General features: G+C 41.2%; 1 long non-coding RNA gene across 1 annotated transcript; it reads right to left on the reverse strand.

Annotated features, from left to right (window-relative positions):
- LOC121096462 lies at positions 1-8902 on the reverse strand. The gene is made up of 5 exons (XR_005830517.1): positions 8788-8902; positions 6296-6486; positions 3031-3167; positions 2277-2389; positions 1-1316 (listed from the first exon to the last, which is right to left on the reverse strand). It is a non-coding gene; the product is annotated as an uncharacterized LOC121096462 (long non-coding RNA).
- Between the last annotated feature and the right edge of the window lie 451 nt (positions 8903-9353).

Genomic DNA, 9353 nt, shown 5'->3' on the forward strand with positions numbered 1-9353 from the left:
TCTTTCTCCTTTTCTCTAGTATTATATATGATCAAAGCATCCTAGCCCATCTAGTGAGAATACCTTTACTGTTTGCATGAGAAGAAGAAATCTAGCTGGCAGCTCTCTTCACAACGTGCAGCCAAGCAGTTGTCTACTGTAGCCAAGTAGATGGTGGTGAACGTATGCAGTGTCTATTTTAGATCACAAAGCTTAACTTGGGAGAAAAGACAGGCTGAGTTCTGCACATTGACAAAAAAGCCTCCTCTCTGCTTCTCAAACTGCCATTGAAAAACTAAGGACCATCGACTTTTTAAAGCTGTTGTGAAGATTAAAGAATGAGAGAGTGATCAGGCACTTTGGGGATTGTTTTGATTAGTATATGTACTTTTATTCATATTTTCTCCCTCAAATAATGGTTCTTAAAAAAAGGAGCTGAGGATTTGGGATTAACCTCTGAATTTCATTGAACTAAATCAATAGAGGTTTTGTTTGTATGGATCTCAGTAAGGCAGGAATTCCACCCTTGATGACCAAAGAAGTAGTTTCTCATAATATATTACTTTATGATACATCAAATTGGAACTTAAAACACCCTATAAAGGAATAGCCTGCTAAAAAACAGTACAGCTCCGTGTAAATTAAGTTGAGCACTTGCATTCTGGGAATTTTTTCAAAAGTTTATCTTTAGAAACAGCTTTAAAAAAAATGTCCGAGCCTATCAACCGTGCTGGGCTCAGCAATAAGGAGAGGGATACAGATACATGCAAACTGACTTCAGTACTCTAAACAGGAGAAGGAGAAAGAAACACACTGAAACTTTGATCTCCAGAATAGTGCAATCAGCTTCCTTTCTGTATTGTATGTGAATTTATAAATAAGACTCGTTATTGACTAAGGGAAGTTGATGCAATTCTCCAAGCAATGGGTCTTGAGATAAGAGTTTTGGCTACTGTATCTTCTGCTGGGCCGCTTACCTTTCCATTTTTGGCAGCACAACTGTTAAATTACTCCAGCAGTAAGCCCTTGAAACAGTTGATTTTCTGAAGGCTTAAGGAAAACACAGGCTGCAATATTTCCAAGTATTTGTAAGACATATCGGAGGTATGTGCATTAAAGAATTATAAACATTTAAGCAGAAAGTGGTTTTAATTCTAGAGGAATATAGAGACTTTATTACTTTAAAATACAAAGGAAAGCCACTCGCCTCCTAGGTGCCCCCTGACTCACAAGCAGTTTCACAGAAGGCTTCTGGCATATGAGCCAGTGTCCTCTAGTCTTCAGAAAGAAGTTACAGAGCAAGAGTGACTTCAGCTGACACTAGCCACCTGGGATCTCTGCAGGATTGCAGATGCTGTACATACCTTCCCCTGGTTCCTGTGTGACAACCTGCCCTGGACAAAGGGAGAAACTTGGCCTCAGTACCCAGGTATAGCATGTTAACATTACATCCCTGAATCATGAAGGCACTCTGGTATCTGGGGGAAAAAAAACCAAACAAAACCTGTGGCAAATGCAAAACAGACAGAACCCAAAGGCTTTGAAGTGACAACCCAAACAAATAACACGTGTCAAATGTGCGTATACATATATACATGTGTATAATATATACATATATATGTATATAATATATACATATATATGTATATGTATAAAGAGTGAACAAAAATGTTAGCTCTACAGTCTTATTTTTATAACCAATTCATGATTTTTATGCCTGTGGCTGGCAGTATGCACAACTCCCTGCAGTAGCTGAAACTAGTGTCTAAGAGGCTTTGCAATACAAGCTGAAGAGGGCCATACGCTGCTGGTCCAGAGTGAACAAGCAGCAGAGCTGCTCGCTGCTGCTCAGCCCAGCAGGGATCAGCAGTGGGGCTGCAGGCTGGGCCAGGCCAGCTGCACACAAGTCCCTGCATCAAGGTAGAATATCGTACCCATGGCCAGTTTGAAAAACTGTATTACAAGTTCACTGTAATGGTCTTAATTGAGTTTTTAAAAGGGAAAGCACTGTATTTCTAGGGGGAATATTTAAAGAATGTAATTCAGGTACATTTTGACAAATATTTGTAACATATTTCTAATGCTGGGATATATAGAATAGATGATAAGTTTCTTACCAGAGTAGACATAAAAAAAATTATTTTATTTAACACGGCACTCATATTCAGTCTCTTATATGTGGTGCTCCTGCTAGCTTCACACCTTTTGTTATCTTATTTCAGGGTGGGGGGGTGGGGGCGTGGGGAAAGTACTAAAACATGCAGGCCCAAACCAGAAATGATGAATGAATAAATCACCTTGATGCATCTCACAAAAGATGAGCTCACAGACTTTGGCTTTAGGAGCTGGTATTGCTGCATATCTACTGTCATTTAAATTGACTTCTTTGATTAAACCTGTTCAACTAGTCCTGTTTAATTTAAAAAAAAAAATACAGTCATTTAAATGTTAATTAACTCTTTGAACTTCAACAGCTATATTGCTATTAACAAGTTAAAATATATACATGTACTAAATTTTTCCACTGTGTTTTATGAAGGTCGAGGGTTTAAACAGATCCTGGCAAGAAACAAACAAAAAATGGTAGATTCATTCAGATGTGGCATTCTTTCTTGAGAAAAGATTTCTAAAAACCAACTAGCATATATTCATCGATATTCATCGAGTTATGCATTTTCAGAAGTATTAGTAGTATTACAGCAGAGCTTCAATGTGTATGTGTGATCCTCCCTAGGTATTGTTCATTGCTCAACTTTTCAAATTCTTGTTACAAGCAATACCAACATAAAGTTAGTTTCATTAGAAGTAATTTCAGTAAATTAATCAGAACCCTTCAGGGCAGAATTTGCATGATTCATTTCCATTAATCTCTCTTACTTTCCTTCCCTACATTTTAAAAATCTGTCTGTACTCTGGCCATCACTTTATATGTGGATCATTTATAATATGACAACAAATTCATCTCCAGGTTCTTGGTTAAGCAGTCAGCAGCTAACAGCTGGAACACAAAAGGTGAAAGACTTAACATGAAAAATTTCAGTGAGCCAGTACCTGCAGACAGATAAGTGGCAAAGACAGTTGCATATTTCCAAGTCTTCTCTTTGTCTCTCTCCCCCATTTGTCTCCATTTCTCCCATTCGCCAGGCAGGATGGGCTGAGTCCAAACCAGGAGTTATGGGAATCAGAGGCTAATGGCAGACATGTCATTTAATTAAAGCAGAAAGGATAATTAGGATGATTTCTAGCCTAAACTATACTGAAAACTGAATTCATAATTAATTCTGGCCTTAGGCAGACCGCCAGTTTTCTGACACTTCATCTATGCTACATTTTAAATGCGGAATCATTGCTGGTGTTATTGGAATAGTCATCTGTTCCCTCCATGGGTACCTCGCTAATTTTCAAGTTTCAGATAGCAATCACTGGCATTCCCAAGCAATAAATGGGTCAGTGTTCCGAAACAAGTGACTCAGATATTTTAAAAAGAAAGTAGTTTTTCTGTTATGACTAATTCCCACGCAATGTTTATTTGTTCAGCACACAAAAGGAAACTACACTTTGTTCTCATAGAAAGCTAGCGCTGCTGCAAGACATCAGTACGTTAATGTTTCATAGTCCCGGTAGGGCAATTCAGGCAGCTCACAAATATTTTTCCCAGCCTGTGCAGAGCTGACCAGTCCCAGAGGGCTTTGACGAGGTTTTTAAGGCCAGAATTATACTGCTGTGCACACAACACATCTGGCATTTTTGTGGGCAGTAGATGGCAGGATTCTGGTTTAAGATTCCTTGTTGCTGAATACAGTGTTGAATAATAATAAATAAATATATATATATATATATTCAGGTACCTGATACTAAACTGCATGAAATTGCTTCCCTCCTGCCAGATAAGAGAGTCTCACTGCTGGAGCAAGCAGTTGTTTCGCTGGCCAAAAATGCACCTCACTAAAAACCTGACCTGAAAGCACCCTCTCGGTCCACAAAACCAAAGATGTTTCATGTTCCTATGTGCTTTACATTTATGCCAACAGGCAACATGACTCTATTTACTTTTAAAGCATGCTTTCCCTTCAAAATTACTCCATTACTGACCTGGTCTGGATGGATCCCTCCTGCTATGACATCCAGAGCCACAGTGGTGCCCAAACCCACGTACTAGAAGACCCACAGACCTCAGCAGTGTGTAAAACTGAGCAGTGCTGGACTTGTTTTCCCTTTTTCTCACTTCATTTCTCTAAGATGAAGCTGTTGTCATGTGGCTCAGAGGTTATTCCTGTGAAGGTTAGCATTACTCATCTTAAACACACATACACTCCTGATGAAAGCACATGGCACGTGGCAGGAGGACCTTGCAGTGCGAAGGCGACTGGGGAACCAAGACTGAAAACCACCGCAATCTAAAAAATAACCAATTCGCTTTCTTACTTCTCTGTTCCTTTCCTCTCTGCTATATATAAAAACATTACTCGGAGCACATTTCCCCTGTTGCGACCTTTGCCGGCATTGCGCTGGCCTTTTGGTGAAGCTGTGGTGGTGCCAGGCAGCTGGCTGTAAAGCAATTTCCTGGACTAGCTGAGTGCAGGCTCTGTGGAGGTGCAGCAACTGCCCCGTGTTTGCCTGCCCCGTGTTTGCCTGCCGCTTCAGCACTGAGACACTGCGTGAGCTTTCACCCGAGAGAGGGAGAAAAAAAAAACCCATAAACCCCAGATGGAGTCATGGAGCAGCTACTGATGGCCAAAAAAGCTGGGGCTGCTTTTGCAGGCTGAAGCAGACAGGCTGTAGGCAAGGCTAAACAGAAATCGGGAGGTCAGCACTGCATCCTCAAGCCTTGCTTCAAAGCTGAGGTTTTAAAACATTTTCAAGTTTAAAGAGGAGATAATTTTTTTTGTCTATGCAAACAGAAAAGCATAAAACCAGCATCAGCTGACGTGAAAACATCTTTTTCAATAGTTCCAGTGGCTCACATAGGCTTCGAGTAGGGTGGGATGGGAAAAAACTTTCCTACTCAAGGTATCCAGAAACGTCTTAAATGTTCAGGCCACTAAAGCCTGTTTATAGACAGCTACTGAACCAGCCTCGCTCGCAGTTCCACCTGCCCCCTGCAGCCCTCAATCTAAGAAAGTCTAATTGATAAACACACAGAATCTGGGGAGGCTTCTTATATTGCTTCAAAAGGAACCTCAGGGAAAGGCCTTTCTCTAAATGCTTTCTTACCTACATGTTTACATTTTGATGAAGAAACTGTATAGGTCACCCAAACCGTAAACCTTGCCAATGGTGCTGCTGCTCTAGCGTTCCCTTGAAGCTGGGTTTTGCTTTCAAGTTCAAGATGAGATGATTTTCTCTTCCTGCACACAGCTGCCAACTGCTTCTTGAGCCTGCTCAAGGGCAGCACATTTCCTTCGCTGGGAGAGGGGAATTTCCGCTTTTCAAAGCACCAAGACCCTCCCCACACCCCAGTCTATCCCCTAGTTATTGTTATGCAGCCTCTCAGGAGACAAAAAAAATGTTAACTGCTAACATGTTTGGCCTCTTTGCATTTATTCAGTTGCTTTGTTCATTAACTGTAGGTGTTTAGACCTTCCGGGAGGAAGAGTTAACATCAGCTCTTAACTGCAAAAGTGAGCCTGGCTTGGGTTTGCTTCCCTCTTCGCTCCCCAGTTCTCAATAAATCAGCACCAGTGATTTCCACTGACTTTCCTTTGCAAAATGAGAGCCCTGCTAGTCTCTACAGACTTATGCCTACTTATCCTATTTCTTTTACCTTATATTTTATTAGCACAGTAGAGGTGGCACATGTGCTGAGCTGTTTTGTTTTGGCTTTGCAGTACTGCTTTTCATGTGCCTGCAAATAAACGGTTTCACACCTCCCAAAGGGCCAGGGAGGAACTGAGTCATACACTAGAGAGAAGTCTTCTTCAACTTGATAGTTAACAAATGATGCTAAACAAATCAGAGATTACAGGCTTATAAACATGTAAGAAACTGTTTATAAATACATGAGAAATTTTTAAGTGCAAACATATATGGACTATATATTGCACTAACCCACAATATATAATCAATATAGAATTAATAAGCATGCAATTATGCACAATTTTATAATTTATAATTATAGCATTTGTAATCTAAAATCCCGTTTATAATATATGCATAATAGAAACACTTCAGAAATTTTATAATAAAACTTCTACTTGGTAAAGCCAGCAATGAGCTTTCTCTGCAATTCTGGAAAGTACTTTTTGCTTGAAATCTACACAACACCGTTAAAATCTTAGTTTATAGTTTCAGCACATTCAACGTGTAAAAATTTTACCTATAAACAAGCATTTCCAGAAGCAACGTGTGTGGGCCTTATTGTTTTTCTCCTCAGACAGGAAAAGTATTGTACTGCAGGCATCCTCAGCAGCTGCTGTGGCAAGGGCGATTCTGAGATACGATCTTCAGCAGTCCTTTCTCCTAAGCTGCTGCAATTTAACCCATCTGAGAATGTGTCACAGTGCAGGTCTAAAATAACACACAAAAAGGAAGGGAAAAAGAAAGAAGGAAGAAAGAAAAGCACTTCAAGCTTTTAGTTTTTAAGCAGTTTTCATCGTTTTGTTGCTCGTCTGCAAATTTCTTCCCACGCCTCTTTATCCCATTACAAAGTAGCCAAACTTGCCTAACATCTACATTAGTGGCAGAGGAGTGGGGCTGAGCTTTGATGTTGTGCTCTGGATTGGTGTAGCTTCTTGTGGGGAGGGAAACAAACCCCGGGGTTTTTTTGTTTCACGCTCGGGGTGTAAGTGCTTGGTGGCGTGGCACAGCAGGGGACATCAGGAGGGAAGCAGCAGCACTGTGCCACCCCCAGAGCAGCATTACTGCAGCCGCACCGCAAACATACAGACTAGTTTCCACACTGAAGTATTTGAGGGGCCTGGATTTGGGACCATCTGTTTAGGGCCTGGAGGTTCCACACGTTAACAAGAGATTTGTTTTTCCTCAATGCAGCCTGTTACTTCTCAGTTAAAATACCTTTTAGAAATGTTCTCAAAGAAACCACTGACACTAAGATCACGGTGAGCTGCCTCTGATCTTCACCTTATGGTCTCAGGTTTACTGCAGGATTGTAGGGGGGGGGGAATGGGACAAGGCAGAGAGGAGAAACTCTACAGTGAATTATACATCTTTTGCACAAAATACAGCTAGGTTATTCACAGCTGTAGTACCCTTACAGTCTAGTTAGTCTATACCATCTAATCTATGATGTATTTGCTGTCTGGTATATATGATATAGAGCAAAATAGGGGTAAAAACAACAAATACAGAGATCATTATGGAAGAATCTTTTTTCAGTAATGAGAATAAGACCTTCATCTAAACTGATGGAAGGTGGTGCCCTTCCTGTTGTGCTGGCAAGAAACACAGGAGCATTAACTGTATCTGATAGGACACCAAGGCTTTGGGCTACTCCATGCCTCAGTGGTGTTACTATAATTTCACATTCCTGTGGAGTACATATCTCAAATTCTATAGTTTATGTGTGATTATTACTGAGGCAGATACCAACAGCCCCCTCACCTATCTACTTTAAGTGCTTACACTGAAGTCCCGCCATGGTGACTGGCTCCCTGTGGACATTAGCTACTACAGGCCAGGAGCTTATTTTAGGGATGAACAGCCAACACAGTGTTCACAGCATAAAAAAAGGCATAGAGAAGTTATCCTGGTTTCTTCCCTTTCCTTCATTCAAAGCTACTCCTCTCAGCTGTCCCTTTACACCCTTCTGTACTTAAGCCCTCTGACAAGTGATGGGCGATGCAAAGCACTAGCATGCATGGCTGTCCAGTCTGCATGAGTGCAGTGTTGTGCTCCTTCCCAAAAGAACATCCTGTAGTGGACAACGACAATTAAGTCACCTCCACAGTTTTCAGCCCAACCAAACTGGAGGACTCTGCAGAAGCACGTTGTTATGGGGCTTTTGCTAGACCAAGGGGAGTGATTTGCAAGCCCGAACTGATAGCTCTGAGCTGAGGACTCACTGGGCATGGAGGAGGATGTTAGGATCCAGCTGAGCAGGCGTCTTCCCACTGCTGCAGCCAACTCTTCCTCTCCTGTGCTTTCTGAGGCCCCTTTGAAAATATCTTTCAGGGAGGCAGAAGAAAGAAAAACATTTATGCCACAGTTTACTTGTCCTGGTATCTTGACAACCCCAGGAATTGTTCTGACTTTAAAAAAAAAAAAAAAAAAAAAAAAGGCTTTGATTCAAGAGCTTGATAAATTATTTTTATCTAGTGCTTACACAAAGTTTCCTGTAAATTTTGCCTATTGAAATTGTAGCAGCAAATTCAGTCTGTTACAGGTTCAGTGGCCATTCCAACTCTCCCTCCAAAGAGCTTTCATTACTAATCCTTGCAGGAAAATGTCCATCACTGGATAAACCCACACAATTCAGTGACTGCAGAATTTACATTTTATCTGAACCAGAGTGAGACGACTGCACAGTGTGCTTTCTAAACCCTGCATCTACCATACTCTCAATACATGTATTTCTTTCTTCTCTGCTTTGAGGAAGCCATCTGAATGCCATCTCAAGCCACCCTTGAGACAGACACACACACAGGGGGATAATACTTGGTAAACCTATTTTTCCACATTCTACCTGAAAATTAGGATTTCTTTGTATTGCACATCTAACAAGCTGATAACTACAGTGCTGGCATGAGTTAAAAAAGGTTGCCCTGTGCCAGTGTTACAGATATATTATTATCTAAAGGGTATTTCTCAGTGTTAAAACAGCCACAGAGTTTGCTTTTTTAAAAGATGTACCTGGAGACAAGAGATGGGCTCCAAGGGGGTTTGTCTCCAACCCCAATGTCCGCAGTAGCCTTCAGGGCACATGAAGCAGCAGGTTGGCCGAGGGGTGTGCTCCCTCTGTTCTTGGATTCACTCCCCTCAAAAAAAACCCCAAAAAACAACAAAAAAACCCAAACAGCTGAAACAGCATTTCACGTGTGTATGCATGAAGCCAACCTGTAAACCTCAGAGCCGTGGGAAGGAAAGTTTTTGCACCATTAACAGTCCTCTATATCAAAATACCACACAGCACTGAGAGAGTTCAAGGTAAATCATGTTTTTCTCCACAAAAATCCTGAGCAGCACTCCTCCACAGCAACCTCACATACAAAACCAGAGAGAAAAATGCACTCAGAGCGCAAGGGACCATTTCCCTGTGGTAAATGCATGTTAGAGCATGCACTGTGAACACGAGGTTTCTGGTTTGAGGCATTGCAATTAGACCTCAGGAAAGCAAAGCAATCAGTGTAGGCTCTGAACTCTTACACTAGATGTGTATTAAAAACATTGCAATTAGCATGCCAATTATCTGTGATAAA

This window comes from Falco naumanni, chromosome 12 (genome assembly GCF_017639655.2).
Source record: "Falco naumanni isolate bFalNau1 chromosome 12, bFalNau1.pat, whole genome shotgun sequence".
Lineage (NCBI taxonomy): Eukaryota > Metazoa > Chordata > Aves > Falconiformes > Falconidae > Falco > Falco naumanni.